Genomic DNA, 16566 nt, shown 5'->3' with positions numbered 1-16566 from the left:
GTCCCCTTGTGAAAATTCAACAGAATAATTCTTAAAGGAGTGCTTATTTTCATTCTTTCCTGGATAACAAAACAGAAATAACTTAAGATGTGCAAATTCTAGACAGGGGTGGAAGGCTGAAGGAATGAATATCTTGTCAAAAAGAAAACTCTGCATGTTCTTGTAATTGTTTAAAAGTTCAATGATGCTCAACAAAGCTCCTTAGTCTAGCAGTTTAAAAACGGGGTGGACTCAAGATACAAACCCATATTTTCTGATTGGAAAATTTTCCTTGCATATACCACACCCACATACATACACTTACACAGTGTAGTTCTTTTTTCTGCAGGTTTCCCCACCACCAACAACAACAATTCTTGTGATTCAAAAGCACACACACAACATAAAGGCAGAAATGAATTGTAAGTGCAAGGGCATGTAGCATATTGGAATTTCCTAGCTCCTAGGAAAATAATTTCCTAGGTTTTGAAACTTTAAATAAAATATCACTGTCAGTAAACACTTCGTGGAAGACACTTCACACACACACACACACACACACACACACATCCCTTGATCGCGCTTGCAAAAAGCCGTAAAAATTGTAGTTATATATAGATTTTGGGGATTGGGGCATAACTGTCGTGTAACGCGTTAATAATTACACCACAGTAAAACGCTACTGCCGAAACCCGGGATCGAACCAGGGACCTTTAGATCTTCAGTCTAACGCTCTCCCAACTGAGCTATTTCGGCCACCTCGAAAAGCTCAGCTTAGCTGTTCTCCCAAAATTTAAAATTTTCATTTGTGGGGGCCAGTCTAACATTATTTTGTTCAACATCACCCATTCGTTCGCCCCAAAATATATGGGCTCCCCTGAAATCCATGTCTAAAAGTAGGATCCAGTTTTAGGAGACTGGATGGGTTGGTAGAGGAGGAGGGAAGTATAGGGGGAGAAATGGATTCGGCTACTCCACTACTCAAAGACAGCTCAGAAAACTAAGGCAATTCAAAATGAAATTATCGAGCCTAGTCTTTCGGTTCTTTTTCTGTCTTGCTCTTCAATGACAAGGCTAAAAGGATTATTGGGCACGTTAATATGGAGACAGGCTTCTTGCTTCGGCTTGAGGAAATCCGGAAGGAGCCAATTTTTTTCTTCTAGTCACTTCCTTTCCCTTGCCTTCCTTGTGCTGACACGTGGTTGTTAGTGCGGAGACACAGAGAGTAGAAACCGGAAGCATTTAAAGGCAATCCATCGGATAATGTGTCTATTTCCGTGTGAGCAAGCAAAGCGTAAAGGGAGAAAAATAGATGCATGTGTATGGTTTCCAGCCCTCTCGTAAGGAAAGGATAAACCACCACTGAACTACACCTCTCACGACAGAAAGGTCGTGAAGATCATCTTTGAAATAGTAACCATATTTCTGAGGGGGGTCTTCAAAGAGACTGTAGTTGGCCAGTTAGAAAAGCCACTGTCTGAAATCCTACTGTTTCTTAAACCTCTAAACTGTATCCTCTTAAGCTGCTACACTAGGAGAAATGGAAGGGTCGCAAGGCAAATAGCACCGTTTCTGCTCTTAACACATTTCATCCTATCAGCTCTTTCCGAGGTTCCCGCCCCAGCAAACTGCCTGGAGGCGTTTTTTTCTGCAACCACCAGGAAAGATTTCCAGATGGAACTTTTTATTTTTTTTCTGACTTCAACCTCTCTCTCTTTTTCTCTTTCCTATTCTTACAAAATTTTTCAAGTCCTCTCCTTCTTAAGAAGAGATGAACTACAGTCTGAGAGAAGATATTTCAACACTTACGTTTTACAAAAGACTATTATCTGTGAAGAACTTCTACAAAACACTAAGAAAATCGAACCAGGGACCTTTAGATCTTCAGTCTAACGCTCTCCCAACTGAGCTATTTCGGCCACCTCGAAAAGCTCAGCTTAGCTGTTCTCCCAAAATTTAAAATTTTCATTTGTGGGGGCCAGTCTAACATTATTTTGTTCAACATCACCCATTCGTTCGCCCCAAAATATATGGGCTCCCCTGAAATCCATGTCTAAAAGTAGGATCCAGTTTTAGGAGACTGGATGGGTTGGTAGAGGAGGAGGGAAGTATAGGGGGAGAAATGGATTCGGCTACTCCACTACTCAAAGACAGCTCAGAAAACTAAGGCAATTCAAAATGAAATTATCGAGCCTAGTCTTTCGGTTCTTTTTCTGTCTTGCTCTTCAATGACAAGGCTAAAAGGATTATTGGGCACGTTAATATGGAGACAGGCTTCTTGCTTCGGCTTGAGGAAATCCGGAAGGAGCCAATTTTTTTCTTCTAGTCACTTCCTTTCCCTTGCCTTCCTTGTGCTGACACGTGGTTGTTAGTGCGGAGACACAGAGAGTAGAAACCGGAAGCATTTAAAGGCAATCCATCGGATAATGTGTCTATTTCCGTGTGAGCAAGCAAAGCGTAAAGGGAGAAAAATAGATGCATGTGTATGGTTTCCAGCCCTCTCGTAAGGAAAGGATAAACCACCACTGAACTACACCTCTCACGACAGAAAGGTCGTGAAGATCATCTTTGAAATAGTAACCATATTTCTGAGGGGGGTCTTCAAAGAGACTGTAGTTGGCCAGTTAGAAAAGCCACTGTCTGAAATCCTACTGTTTCTTAAACCTCTAAACTGTATCCTCTTAAGCTGCTACACTAGGAGAAATGGAAGGGTCGCAAGGCAAATAGCACCGTTTCTGCTCTTAACACATTTCATCCTATCAGCTCTTTCCGAGGTTCCCGCCCCAGCAAACTGCCTGGAGGCGTTTTTTTCTGCAACCACCAGGAAAGATTTCCAGATGGAACTTTTTATTTTTTTTCTGACTTCAACCTCTCTCTCTTTTTCTCTTTCCTATTCTTACAAAATTTTTCAAGTCCTCTCCTTCTTAAGAAGAGATGAACTACAGTCTGAGAGAAGATATTTCAACACTTACGTTTTACAAAAGACTATTATCTGTGAAGAACTTCTACAAAACACTAAGAAAAAGACTAAAATCTCATTAAGAAAGAGCAAATTAACATGCATTTCACAGAAAGAGGATACCCAAAATAGCCAGTAAGCAATTTAAAAGGTGCCCAACATAATTTGCTATGAGGGAAATGCAAATTTAAAAACCAAATGAAATAATACTTCTCTTCACCAGAATCAATTACCTTAAGAGAACTGACAATATCAAGTGCTGCTGAGCATGTGGAGCAACTGGAATACTCACTCAGACAACTGCTGATGAGACTGTAAACTGGTGCACACACATTGGGAAACTATTTGGAAATATTGACTAAATCTAAATATACATGTAAGCTATGCCCCCAAAACTCCACAGCTGCATTTATACCCAAGAGAAATGCATGAGTATTTCCCTTGAAAGACAAATATAGGAATGCTAGTGACCACATTAGACATTTCAGCCCCAAACTAGAAGCACTCTAAATGTACATTGACAGTAAAATGAATTAAAAAGTTGTGATGCACAGTATTCATACAATGGAATATTACCAAGCAATGAAAAAGAACTGCTGCTACTAGCAGCAATATGGATGTATCCAACTTTTTAAAAATTGAGTGCAAGAATCCACACTCAAATTAGTACATATTGTATGATTCTATTTATATTATTTCAAAACGCAAGAAAAACTAATCTATGGTGATAGAGGTCAGAGAGTGGCATTGATTGGGATGAGGCACGAGGAAGCAGCTGGGGGCTGAAAAATCATGTATCTTTGCCAGAGCTGTTGGTTACATGGGTGTATGCATACGTAATAACCCATCAAGCTGAATCATTAAATTTCATGCATTTTTGTTTACATTAATTAAACCTCAATTTAAATAACAAGAAAAGAAGAAAAAGGATCTCCTTGGATACCTCATTACCTCCAGTACATCTTACCTCTTCATTAGTGCTTTTCAGATTGTGGTCTGCAGACTGGTGCCTGGCTAAGAATTGTTTTTTACCTATCTGTGAGCATTAGGAACTTTTTATAAGAAGTGAACAGTGCCAGGACATAGGACTCCTTTTGTTAAATAAAATAGAAACAATTTCAGGGGCTTTCAGGATTTCAGAAATAATCATCTCTGGAATGAGGAAAGGGCAGCACCCAAGAACCACCTGTTAAGTGAATTTTAATAAACCCCTGTGTATATCTGGACAGGTTCTCAAATCTTAATCTCCGATTCTGAAAGGGTCGAGCTTTTTGCCTTTAGCCAAAATTTGGTGTGAGTGGAAATTCGGATGCAAGTCTTTGGATGACTTCCTCTAAAATTATTTTAGATTCTCTTACTGATTCTTTCTCCCCCCAGCATTTCTCTATCTACCCAGGGTTTTAGCCCCAGCCATGCACCTAGCCCCCCACCAGACCAAGCATCAGCCTATGCTGGGGAAAGGCTGATCTGGGAACATAAGGAAAGGAATTAGAAAGCAATGTGGAAATTAAAATATCAGCTACACATGAGCGTCTCAATACAGAGATTAAAATGTGTGCAAATGCGACTAGTAGTGCGCTAAGCTACTTTGCAAATTTCATTCCGGAGCACACAGTAGGGAGGAGAGGAGTGCCAGAAGAGCAAAGAGGCGGGGTGGGGTGAAGTGGAGGAAGAAAAGGAGAAAAGGGACAGAGAGGAAGTGGGCAAAGGAAAAGCATCCTCATAATGATGAGGATTTGAGGGGAAGTTGATGGGATGAGGTGGGGGGTGTCTAAGCTCCACGTCTCTCCGTGGCTTCGTCCGGGTATAAGGAAAGAGATGAGATCTTTTTCTCTCAAGGGAGGTAGGCTTGTCCCCGAAAAGGATTTGGCTCTTTATGTCGAAGACTGTTCTGGCTTCGGGAGCGCCTCGCAACTCCCCATTGCTGGATAGACAGGCTGAGCGCTTTGGGGGACAAACGTGAGGGTGAGGTTTCGTTTGAAGTTCAGGAACCTCTGGCACTGGTAGTTTGGGAGCTGCAGGGATGCCCGGGTTTGGGGGCGTGGATGCGGTGGGAGCAGAGTCGACAGTAGAAGCGGCAGCTTTGAGGTTGAACACAACCGAGACCGTGGAAGCGTCTTATTTTTTTTAAGGTTTTGCTTGAAAAGCAAAAAATTGAGAAAGTTCCCGTTTGCTTGCTGCACATGTTTCTAACTCTTAGAAGCTTATTGAAACACAACTTTCTCCTGAAGAAACTCTTCCTGGCATTTGCAACAGGCTCCTTTACTCCTCACACGATGCTCTTGCCTCAAAAGGAGTCTGAACTGTGGAACAGGGTCTGAAGACTCTGGTCGTGGAAAGCCACAGTCACTGAACAGTCGGTGATACCTATAGACGAAGCCATGGTCTCTTCACTCCTAGTACAGGCACAGAGCAATACAGATGAGTCCCTCACAAGTCAAGTGGATGACCTCAAGATTGGCTGTACAGGTGGTTTGTGACTGCCTGGTGGACAGTTACTGCTTCTGGAGAATAAGAAAAGGGGAGGATGCATTATGGAAGACCTCCAGGTTTCTTGGCTTCTGTAGATGGAGAAAGAGACTGCTTTTCTGCTTTCTGAATGTTTAGTAGTTTGCTGGCTTGGTTTTCCCTTTGGTGGTTGAAAACAAGAATAGACTTTTTAAAAAAATCCCTATCAAACTACCAATGGCATTTTTCAGAGGACCAGAACAAAAAATTTCACAATCTGTATGGAAACCCAAAAGACTCCGAATAGCCAAAGCAATCTTGAGAAAGAAAAACGGAGCTGGAGGAATCAGGCTCCTGGACTTCAGACTATACTACAAACCTACAGTAATCAAGACAGTGTGGTACTGGCACAAAAACAGAAATATAGATCAATGGAACAGGATAGAAAGCCCAGAGATAAATCCACGCACATATGGTCACCTTATTTTTGATAAAGGAGGCAAGAATATACAATGGAGAAAAGACAGCCTCTTCAATAAGTGGTGCTGGGAAAACTGGACAGCTACATGTAAAAGAATGAAATTAGAACACTCCCTAACACCATACACAAAAATAAACTCAAAATGGATTAAAGACCTAAATGTAAGGCCAGACACTATCAAACTCTTAGAGGAAAACATAGGCAGAACACACTATGACATAAATCACAGCAAGATCCTTTTTGACCCATCTCCTAGAGAAATGGAAATAAAAACAAAAATAAACAAATGGGACCTAATGAAACTTAAAAGCTTTTGCACAGCAAAGGAAATCATAAACAGACCAAAAGAGAACCCTCAGAATGGGAGGAGATATTTGCAAATGAAGCAACTGACAAAGGATTAATCTCCAAAATTTACAAGCAGCTCATGCAGCTCAATATCAAAAAAACAAACAACCCAATCCAAAAATGGGCAGAAGACCTAAACAGACATTTCTCCAAAGAAGATATACAGATTGCCAACAAACACATGAAAGAATGCTCAACACCACTAATCATTAGAGAAATGCAAATCAAAACTACAATGAGGTATCACCTCACACTGGTCGGAATGGCCATCATCAAAAAATCTACAAACGATAAATGCTGGAGAGGGTGTGGAGAAAAGGGAACCCTGTTGCACTGTTGGTGAGAATGTAAATTGATACAGCCACCATGGAGAACAGTATGGAGGTTCCTTAAAAACTAAAAATAGAACTACCATAAGACCCAGCAATCCCACTACCAGCATATGCCCTGAGAAAACCATAATTCAAAAAGAGTCATGTACCACAATGTTCATTGCAGCTCTATTTACAATAGCCAGAACATGGAAGCAACCTAATTGTCCATAGACAGATGAATGGACAAAGATGTGGCACATATATACAATGGAATATTACTCAGCCATAAAAAGAAATGAAATTGAGTTATTTGTAGTAAGGTGGATGGACCTAGAGTCTGTCATACAGAGTGAAGTAAGTCAGAAGGAGAAAAACAAATACTGTATGCTAACACATATATATGGAATCTAAAAGAAAAAAAATGGCTGTGACGAACCTAGGGGCAGGACAGGAATAAAGATGCAGATGTAGAGAATGGACCTGAAGACATGGGGAGGGGGAAGGGTAAGCTGGGACAAAGTGAGAGAGTGGCATGGACATATATACACTACCAAATGTAAAATAGATAGCTCATGGGAAGCAGCCTCATAGCACAGGGAGATCATCTTGGTGCTTTGTGACCACCTAGAGGGCTGGGATAGGGAGGGTGGGAGGGAGATGCAAGAGGGAAGAGATATGGGGATATATGTATATGTATAGCTGATTCACTTTGTTATAATGCAGAAACTAACACACCATTGTAAAGCAATTATACTCCAATAAAGATGTTAAAAAAAAAAAAAAAAAAAGACTGTGTATCCTGTGGATTTCTGCTTAGGCATTGTGATACCAGAATCTGAAGCTGTGCAAAGAGCTCTGATCTGGAGATATGGGTTGTTCAGTAGTTTGGAAGGAGGGCGTCCCTGGAGAGTAAGTAGAGTAAGGTTGGAAATGATCTATTGGGATTGGGAGAATAAGAGCTCTTTATCTATTTGTGGGAAACAAAGAAATGAACTTTCCCCTAGATTGATCTTGGACCCCAGAGTTCAGAATGTTTGCCATTTCAGACTGGAAACTTTCTTCGAACACCCAGAGAAGTACTATTTCCCTTTACAGATTTCTGCTGAGGTGACTGCTATTTTTTCCTTGTTTGTCATTTGTTTGTAGTTAAATGACTTTTATGTAAGCTCCAGAGTTTGAGGGGCTCTGAGCCAAAAAGTACCCACCAGCACACCATCATCAAACACTGGCAGTGAAATCTAGTGAATTATTTTAGTGAAATCTTCTCAGCCTCCTGCATCCTGGTTAGGAAGGAGCTAGAATAAAAGAACCATAGAAGAACTTAAGTGATTAACTTTCTGACAAGGAATCAGATGGCTTGTCCATTAGGCCACACAGACCCACATTTGCTAATGCTTTCAGATTCCATACAACTGGAAATTGGGTGGTTGGGAAAACTGCTACTTGCTTTTTATAACCTATTGACAGTGGCCCATGAGCTAGTGATTGCTGACAGTGCTTGGAGAGATGCAGTCAATAATAGAGCAAACAACAGATAACTTTAGTGAAGGAGCACAATTCCTCCCTGTGTCCCGAAAAGGTTAAGAAAGAATTGCCATAGCCAAGACGACTGAGTTTGACAAAGATATTTCAGGAAGCAAGAGTTCTTAGGGTATGTGGGTAAGAAGAAAATACAAAAGTGGAGGTCCTACAGATTGAACCCAGGACCTTGTACATGCTAAGCCCACGCCCTACCACTGAGCTATACCCCCTCACTCTTATCAGCTTCTCAGAGACTTTCTGTGACCTTCTAGTGACCAGCATTGCATCTTTGAAGAGCAGGTTATCAAAATAAGCCACCTTAAGTTCAATTCTGCTATTTCTAAACTCCTTACACTTTATCCTCTCTCAGGCATGGCTACTCCAGGAGAAAGGAACCTTAGTGGTAGAAAGAAAGGCACTGTTCTTGATTTGTGGTCAGCTTGTGATGAGAATCCGATCACAAAGTTGGGTTCCCATCAGATTAGGTTGCTTGGATTGTGCTTCCATTCCATCACTTGGGTGAGTCACGGGACACAACATTCTCCCACAATTTATCTGAATATTACTCTCTGAATTCTTTTGACTCTTGAAAACATTAATGTTTTACATAGTCAAAAAATAAAACTGACTCAAGTGTGTGTGAAACTACTGCAAAATTGAATATGAATAGAAAAAAATATAACTGCATTTCAAAAGGATAACATAACCTCATTCAAGAGAAAAAGAAAGAACACATCCAAATAAATGTTTTACACAGTACTTTATCCCGGTTGTAAAGACAAGAAAAAAAAAAGCAAACAAATCATAACCTCTATGTAGCAGGGTTATTTTTTGTAGTGTTAAGGGTATGTCAATTCTGATATTTTGTGTGAATTTTATTTATCTTCATGCGTGCACGTGTGTGTGTGAATTTACTTTTGTGTGGTTGGGAAAATGAACACATATATTGTTGTTGGAATTCACGGCTTTCACTGTAAAAGAAGGAGGTAAGTAATGAATAGCGCTGTTGGCTCTGGATATGAAATGTGTGTGTGTGTGTGTGTGTGTGTGTGTGTGTGTATGCACGTTCACGTGTGTCTGTTTGTGTATCTGTCATTCTCCCTCCAGATCTGTCTGCTAACAGGGCCTAGAAAAACTAATACCTCAGTAGCAATAAGCAATGCTAGTCCCATATCTTGATTTTTGAATACCAATCCCCACTAAAAGGAAACAGAGCTACTTGTAGGATTCACAGACTCTAAGGCTGGATGAGGGAGAGTACAAGATGATCCTAAGTTATCTTTCTGTGCTAGAATATAACTGCTCAAAAATCATGAGGACAATTCAAAAGGATCCAGAAACCAACTTGAAGGGACTCTCACTGGTCAAATCTGGGGCAGTTTGAGATGAATAATGACAATAAATGATTACAATCCTTGGATACTTAAATGAATAAATATGGAAGAAGGGAAATTTTTCCTTACAGTGATATGCCAACTAATAAAGGCAGAGGTAATAACAAAGTTATAAAATTACCATCAGAATAATAATAGACTGGCAAAATTCATAGATCAGTGCTAAAAGCATAGGTAAACTTTTGATGAGGATCGGGATATCTGTATAGTCTCAGAGTATCCCTTACTGATTACTTATTAATTATGAGGGAATGAGTTTATGGGGAAAGAAACCTATTAGACACAACTTTAACCAAGTAATCAAAGCTGACATCACTAACAATGGGAGAAACTGACATCACATGCCCCTTGGTGTGATAGAGGGAAACATAATTTCTGTGATATTCCTCCCAAATATTCATAACCTGAACTTAGTCTAATCAAAACATAAATTGAAGAATATTCTACAAAATCATTGGCATGTGCTCTTCAAAAGCATGTCAATCTCACAAAAGGCAAGATTGAGAAACCGTTCCAGATTAAGGGAGACTAAGGAGTAACTAAATTCATATGTGACTCTGGAATGGACCCTAGATTGGGAGAGAAATTTCTATAAAGTATTTTATTGGTAAAATTAGTTAAATATGCACTGTATATTAGAAAAGACTTATCAGTGTTAAATTTCCTGAATTTGATCATTGTGCTGTGGTAAGGAAATGCCCTTACTCTTAAGAAATATATATAAAATGCATAAAATAAAAAGATTATGATGGAAGTGTATAATAAGAAGATTTGTGGAGAAAAAGATAAAATATCTGCAAATTGTTCTCAAATAGTTTAGAAAAATATTGTTTGTCCGAGTAATTATATATTCCACAGTTTTTGGTTATTGAGGGAGAGGCAACCCAGTGTTCTGAAATGATCCCAAGATTTGGACAGTAGGTGCTTCTCAAGTGGTTCCCATCATATTGAAAACATTGCTAAGCAGAGACAAAGATGCAAATTTCCCAATTTATATTAGAATTTAGTGGTGTTTTGCTCTCTTTTCCTTTCACACTCCTTGCTTGTGAATTAATCAACTAAGGACATTTGAAAGAGATTGAATTTCTTTCTCAGAGCTGAGAGGTGAGGAGGGAAAGAAAGAGTAAAGTTCTCATAGGGAAAGAAAGAGTAAAGCTGGGAGACAGAATTCCCTTCCCTCGCTAATATTCAGCGGTGAAGATGGGCAGAGATAGTTATGGATTTGTAACCATAATGGCCCTTTAACGGGGCCATCAATGGACTAGAAATTTTGAGGAGTGCCTGGAAACTACAAAGCAGAAGTGATTATATGGGCAGGAAACAGTAGAGGAAATGGCTGGTTTTTCGCTACAGTGAAAATGTCTTAGACATTTGTGAACTACATATCTTCTTGTTTTGGCAGCTAATAATTTCCATTTTGACATACATACCAAAAAAATTTTTTTCTTGACACTTCTTCATGGTAGCATATTTGTTGTTAACTGACATTTCCAGGCATAATCTTATGTAGAGATTTGAAAAGAAGTAACAATGGATGAGTGACAAAATAAAGGGAAATTGGATAGTACAAAATAGCAATTTGGCATGTGTAAGCTGAGTCGTGTAAAGCCGAATCTTTTTTTTTTTTTTTCATGTTTGGCAGGACTCTAGCTTCTTGACAGCTGTCCTTTCCGGTAGCATCACCCACTCATTCAACTAGTATTCTCTGGTTTATTTTTGGACTAAACTTTTGGTGATGGAGAGACTAATCAGAGGGAAGACTTTCTGTTTCTCATCCTAAAACTTCACATAAAACAAAGGAAACTAAAGAAATTTTTCCTCAAGCCTCTTATTTTCTTCTCCTTTTTCTCTTCTCTCAGTAATAGTGGAAAACAGAAGCCAAGGTGAAAAGTTATGACGGCACATTTGTTTTGGGTTTAGGGGATCCTATTAATAGTAGGCTGAATAATTGCTCCCAAAGATAGCAGGTCCCAATCCCCAGAACCTGTGAATGTCATCTTATATAGAAAAAGGTCTTTGCAGATGCAATTACATTAAGGGTCTTGAAATCGAGAGATTCCTTTGGATTATCCGGGTAGGCCTGATGTAATCACAAGTGTCCTTAAAAGAGAGAGGCAGAGGGGGATTGCACACACACAGAGGAGAAGGCAGCATGACCACGGAGACAGAGACTGGGGTGTTGCTGCCACAAGCCAAGGAACGCCAGCCGCCACCAGAAGCTGGAAGAGGCAAGAACGGATTCTCCTCCTAGAGCCTCTGGAGGTAGCAGCACTCTGCCAACACCCTGATGTCGGTCTAGTGATATTAATTTTGGACTCCTGGCCTCCAGAAGGGTAAAAGAATAAATTTCTGTTGTTTTAAACCACCAAGTTTTTGGTAATTTGTTATAGCCTCCGTAGGAAACTAATAGACTTCTACTCTGTCAGCTGACTTGAGTGGTTTTGAGGTTCATGAAGCCTAAACAGTGCAGCATTAAAATGAACGTCTTGGATCATATGTTTACTTTTCTTGTGAGCAGGTAATGGGTAAAGGAATCAATGAAAAGGGTACTTCAATCTCGTCTTATGTAAAGGAATCAAGGAAAAGAGCACTTCAATCTCATCATATGTTTACTTTTCTTGTGAGCAGGCAATGGGTAAAGGAATCAAGGAAAAATTACACTTCAATTCCAGGGCTTCCTAAACGCCAACAACTGGAGGTGCCGGGGATTGAACCCGGGGCCTCGTACATGCGAAGCACGCGCTCTACCACTGAGCTACACCCCCTTCCGCAGGCTGCAGTGGAGGTCCTTCAGGAAATATCTCACCGTATTCCGTGGGCCTATCTCCCCAGTTGCTGTATTTGTTGTTTTAGCAGTACTGTGTGTCGGAGCAGGATTTGTGACTGCATTAAGAGAGAGAGGGCCAGGGAGCTGTGGGTGATACTGATTCTTTACCAAATAAAACTTGAAGTGGAACGAAAAATATTGAAAACGTGTGTCAGAAAATTGACGAACTTTTCCTTGGATAAAACACTTCTTGCTATTTGCTGTTTGCTCCACAGGAATGTTAAGGGCAAGATTTTAATGGGAAAACCCCAGGTGAAAATAAAAACCACCGGCAATTCGTTCAGCGATTCATTCCCAACAGTCTATTCATCTTTATTACATCCTGATGGCAACTAAGAAGGTTCATAGAATAGTCTAGGAGAATAGTGCTCAAGGCACGCACTAAACAGCAGATTCAGGGATGGAAAGAACTGTTGATTAAAAGCAAGTTAATAGGTATCTAGACACAGGTTGGAGATACCTACTGGGTTTACAGAGCAAGAAACAAAGTGGGTCGCACATAAAAGAGAACCCAGTCATCCAAGAAACAGGAAGAAAAACAAAAAAGAGATCTATTGTTCTTTTGCGCCCTCGGCAGTGAAAGCTCGTTGTCCTAACCACTGGACCAGGCCGTTACCCTGGGGAGCTCCTCCTCCTCCCCCTCATCTTCCCCCTTCTCCTCCCCTCCTCTTCCTCCTCCTCCGTCTTCTTCAGAATGGAAGAGAGATTATGCGGAGGAGATGGCGTTGGTTTTGGACATGCTGAATTTAACAGATCCATCCATCGGTTCCCGCCTGTCAGTGCAGTGCAGTGAACTCAGCTCAGCGCTCTGATATGAATACACGGGCGTGGGAGTGCTCAGAAGGCACAGCATACAGAGAGGCAGCAGAGTGAGAACTGAAAAGGTCCTTTGAGGTGTAGCAATCAGGAACTCTTTTACTGACAGCTGTGCAAAGCCAAAAAACAGAAACAAAAGCAAACAAACAAACAAAGAAAAATGCTTCTTAGTCTGATCTTGAACCCTAGCAGTCACACTGGTTAGCATCATGGCCTTGAAACGTCCATAAAAGACCCAGAAAGACTCGTTTTCTGGTACGACTCCTAGTATGTGTTATATCTTCCTCATTCATCTTATGTCTTTGCCTATATTAGTAAATATATCATTGAATATCTTTTGGAATTGAGAGGACATTATTCGTTTGGCAGAATTTCTCTCTCAGTTGGCTCATGGGGCTGTTAGAATAGATAGGAGGAGACAGAAGTGGCAGGTTTCGCTGAAATTGAGCGCTAGAGAAGAGGCACCCACGAAATTCTGCAAGGTCTAGTATATGAGCGTGTGTGTGTGTGTGTGTGTGTGTGTGTGTGTGTGTGTGTGTGTGAGAGAGAGAGAGAGAGAGAGAGAGAGAGAGAGAGAGTCCAGGAGGATGAGTAGGAAATTATTACAGTAGGCTGTTTGAGGGTGAAAGCACAAATATGAAAGTTTCCAGAGTCATTGAAATTGGAGAAGCCTAAGTACCAGTTACATTACCAGAAGTTCCTCACAAGTTTTGGCTTCATTTTGGTTTTTTCTGTTTACTCCAACATACACTGAACACCAAAATTGTTTATCAATTTTCTGTGAAAATAGTCAGCAATTAGCAGATGTATGAAGTGCTTTTATAATGCATCTAAAACCAGGGAGAAAACTGTAACTAGTTGGGTGCCATTTTTTAATGACAGACCAGGATGAAAGGGTAAAGAAGATGTTATATATGAGAAACATGGATGGGTCTTGAAGACATTGTGTTAAGTGAGATGTCAGACAGAGAAAGACAAATACTATATGATAGCCCTTATATGTGGAATCTTAAAAAAAAAAAAAAAGAGTAGAATGGTGGTTACCAAAGCCTGAGGGGTGGGGAATTGAAGAGATGTTGTTCAAGGGTACATACTCGCAACTAGTAGACAAATAAGTCCTGGAGATCTAATACACAGTCCAGGGATTACAGACCACAAAACTGTGTTGTAAACATTTAACTTGCTAAGAGACTAGATCTTAATTGTTCCCACCACTAGAAGAATAATTATGTGACACAGTAGAGGTGTTAGCTAACACACACACACACAAAGTTGACAGACCAAAAGGGATAAAGTATTCATGTAAAAAGGTTTTATGTAATGCTCTGGAATTTGAATTAACACTCATGATGTTTGGTGTTTACAACATCTCGATTTGTTGACCTGGACAGAGAGGTTTAGTCATATTGCTCTAAGTTTCCCACCTTGATTAAATATGAAGAAACTGTTCCTAGAGTAGGCAGTAAAGAATTAAGTATTCTTTTTTCTCCTATTAAATATGTCTTTGAAAAAAATAAATCACTGCCTTTTGAGTCAGAGTGACTGCATGGCCTAGTGGATATTGTCTGCTTCCCTATTCCTATGCAGCCAATGATCCTGCCCAACTGTGACCTCTCACACATTCACAGAGGGTGTCACACACATGGCCACCTCCCCTTTCCTCTCAGAGGTCCTTAATCTTTAATTCCTCCCCGAAGAAAGCTAAACAAAAGCTTGTTGAAAGTTAGAGCCCCCAAATAAAACATAGTTGAATTTCCAGAATTCATCTACAATGTACTTTAAAATGAGCCCTTTTTGTCCTGGGCCAAAGTTAGACACAGCTAGCCTTCAAAGAAGTACCTCCATTTGTCACATATTGCTTTTATTGGCATATAATTTTTTTGAAATTTCCACTCTATATTTCCTATGGTTTTCTCATACTAAGTTCTTGGCTTTTCCACTCTATCCTCTTCTCCCTTAAATTTCAGATGTGAAATTCCTTGGAGAAGTCTATGGTTGGAAGGGAAAATAATTTTCCATTTGGACCTAAGCCCTAATATAATACATAAAAGCAATGGTAAGAATTCATGATATTCTTTTTCAAGTTTAGTCTATTTGCCTTTTGCAACTTGATGAATTCCTATGGGTGGAGCATGTGAATACATTTCTCCTGACACAGTAGAAACAAGTGGCAAAAAGACATTGTAAAATTGTACTTTGAAAACAAGAGAGAAAAATATGTCAACAGAACCGAAAATGACCTATTACTCCTATTAAAGAAAATCCGGCTCCTGAGTGCTAGCTCTTATTCTTCCTTTGAAGAGGTAAATTCCAAAGTGAAGGCATTTTAACTTGAGAAAGATCTTATCCTATTTAAGATGTTGCCGAGCAGAAACAAAGATACAAACTTCCTAGTTTATGCTGGAAGTTAGCACCGTCTTGATTGCAAAACTTGCAAAACTTTTATTAAAAAGAAACTTCACATCTAATTCAATTATGTATATTGATTCAAAAAATAAATATTAATAAATATCATATTACCATGAGAGGGGAAACAGTGTCAATTATTAGAATACAAAAATTGTTCAACAAAAGAAATACACTTTTTGCAATTGTTTTTTCTACATTAGAGAAGGAAGTTGCAAAAAATTATAATACAGCCATATATTTATAATATATACCCTTTAAATCCACATCATAGCACTCAAACCAGTGATTTTCAAACTTTCACGTGCAAAGGACACACTTGGGGATCCTGTCGAAATGCTAATTCTAGTTCAGTAAGTCTGGGGTGGAACTGACATCCTGCATTTCTAACAAGCTCTCAGGTACCACCAACTCCTTTTGTCCAAAGACCACACTGATCCCGGGTCTGGAAAATTCCTTTCCTATAGAGGGTGCAACAGTCTCAGATAAAAGTACTTCTGTATATCATCTAAATTATCTAGTTAAATCCTATTCTCGGGTAAGAGTAAAGACAGAACAAAACTGGAAATTAATCTGTGACTTCTGAAATCTTCAGCCCAAGGTATTGCTCAATGTATTCCCAATGGAGCTATTGCTGCCTAAGTGTGACTTCTCCACATCCACTGATGAAAATAAATTTCTCAATTTCCCATTTTGGAACGCTCTCTTCTTGCTCAACCTTCAGTCTGATCATGGCCAAAACGGCTCAGAAAACAAAAAAAACTACGAAAAATTGGCTTGCGACCATGTGTTTCCTTTGTTAAATTCTCCCATCCTTATCTCTTCTTTCCTGCTTTATTAATAATAATGTGACGTGCTTTTTGTTCCGGAATCTCGAGCTGCTGGATGAGCCCAGACTTTGTCTTCTCGTTCCATCTTTTCCTCCTTTCGCAGCCAACCTGGGTGTTGCCAAACCCGAGAAGTAGAAACAGGGCAGCGCCAATACTAATAGCAAATAGTTGTGAAATCGGTTTACTTTCTTTTTGAGCAGGGAAAAAAAGTAAAATGGGGAAAGAAACAAGCACTTTCAAAAC

General features: G+C 39.8%; 2 non-coding genes across 2 annotated transcripts; both read right to left on the bottom strand.

Annotated features, from left to right (window-relative positions):
* Positions 1-662: 662 nt before the first annotated feature.
* On the bottom strand, positions 663-735 carry TRNAF-GAA (transfer RNA phenylalanine (anticodon GAA)). Its single transcript has one exon. It is a non-coding gene; the product is annotated as a tRNA-Phe (tRNA).
* An 11402-nt stretch (positions 736-12137) lies between these two features.
* Positions 12138-12209, bottom strand: TRNAA-CGC (transfer RNA alanine (anticodon CGC)). Its single transcript has one exon. It is a non-coding gene; the product is annotated as a tRNA-Ala (tRNA).
* Between the last annotated feature and the right edge of the window lie 4357 nt (positions 12210-16566).

This window comes from Physeter macrocephalus, chromosome 18 (genome assembly GCF_002837175.3).
Source record: "Physeter macrocephalus isolate SW-GA chromosome 18, ASM283717v5, whole genome shotgun sequence".
In the NCBI taxonomy this organism is placed as follows: domain Eukaryota; kingdom Metazoa; phylum Chordata; class Mammalia; order Artiodactyla; family Physeteridae; genus Physeter; species Physeter macrocephalus.
This window is presented reverse-complemented; position numbering and strand designations above follow the sequence as displayed.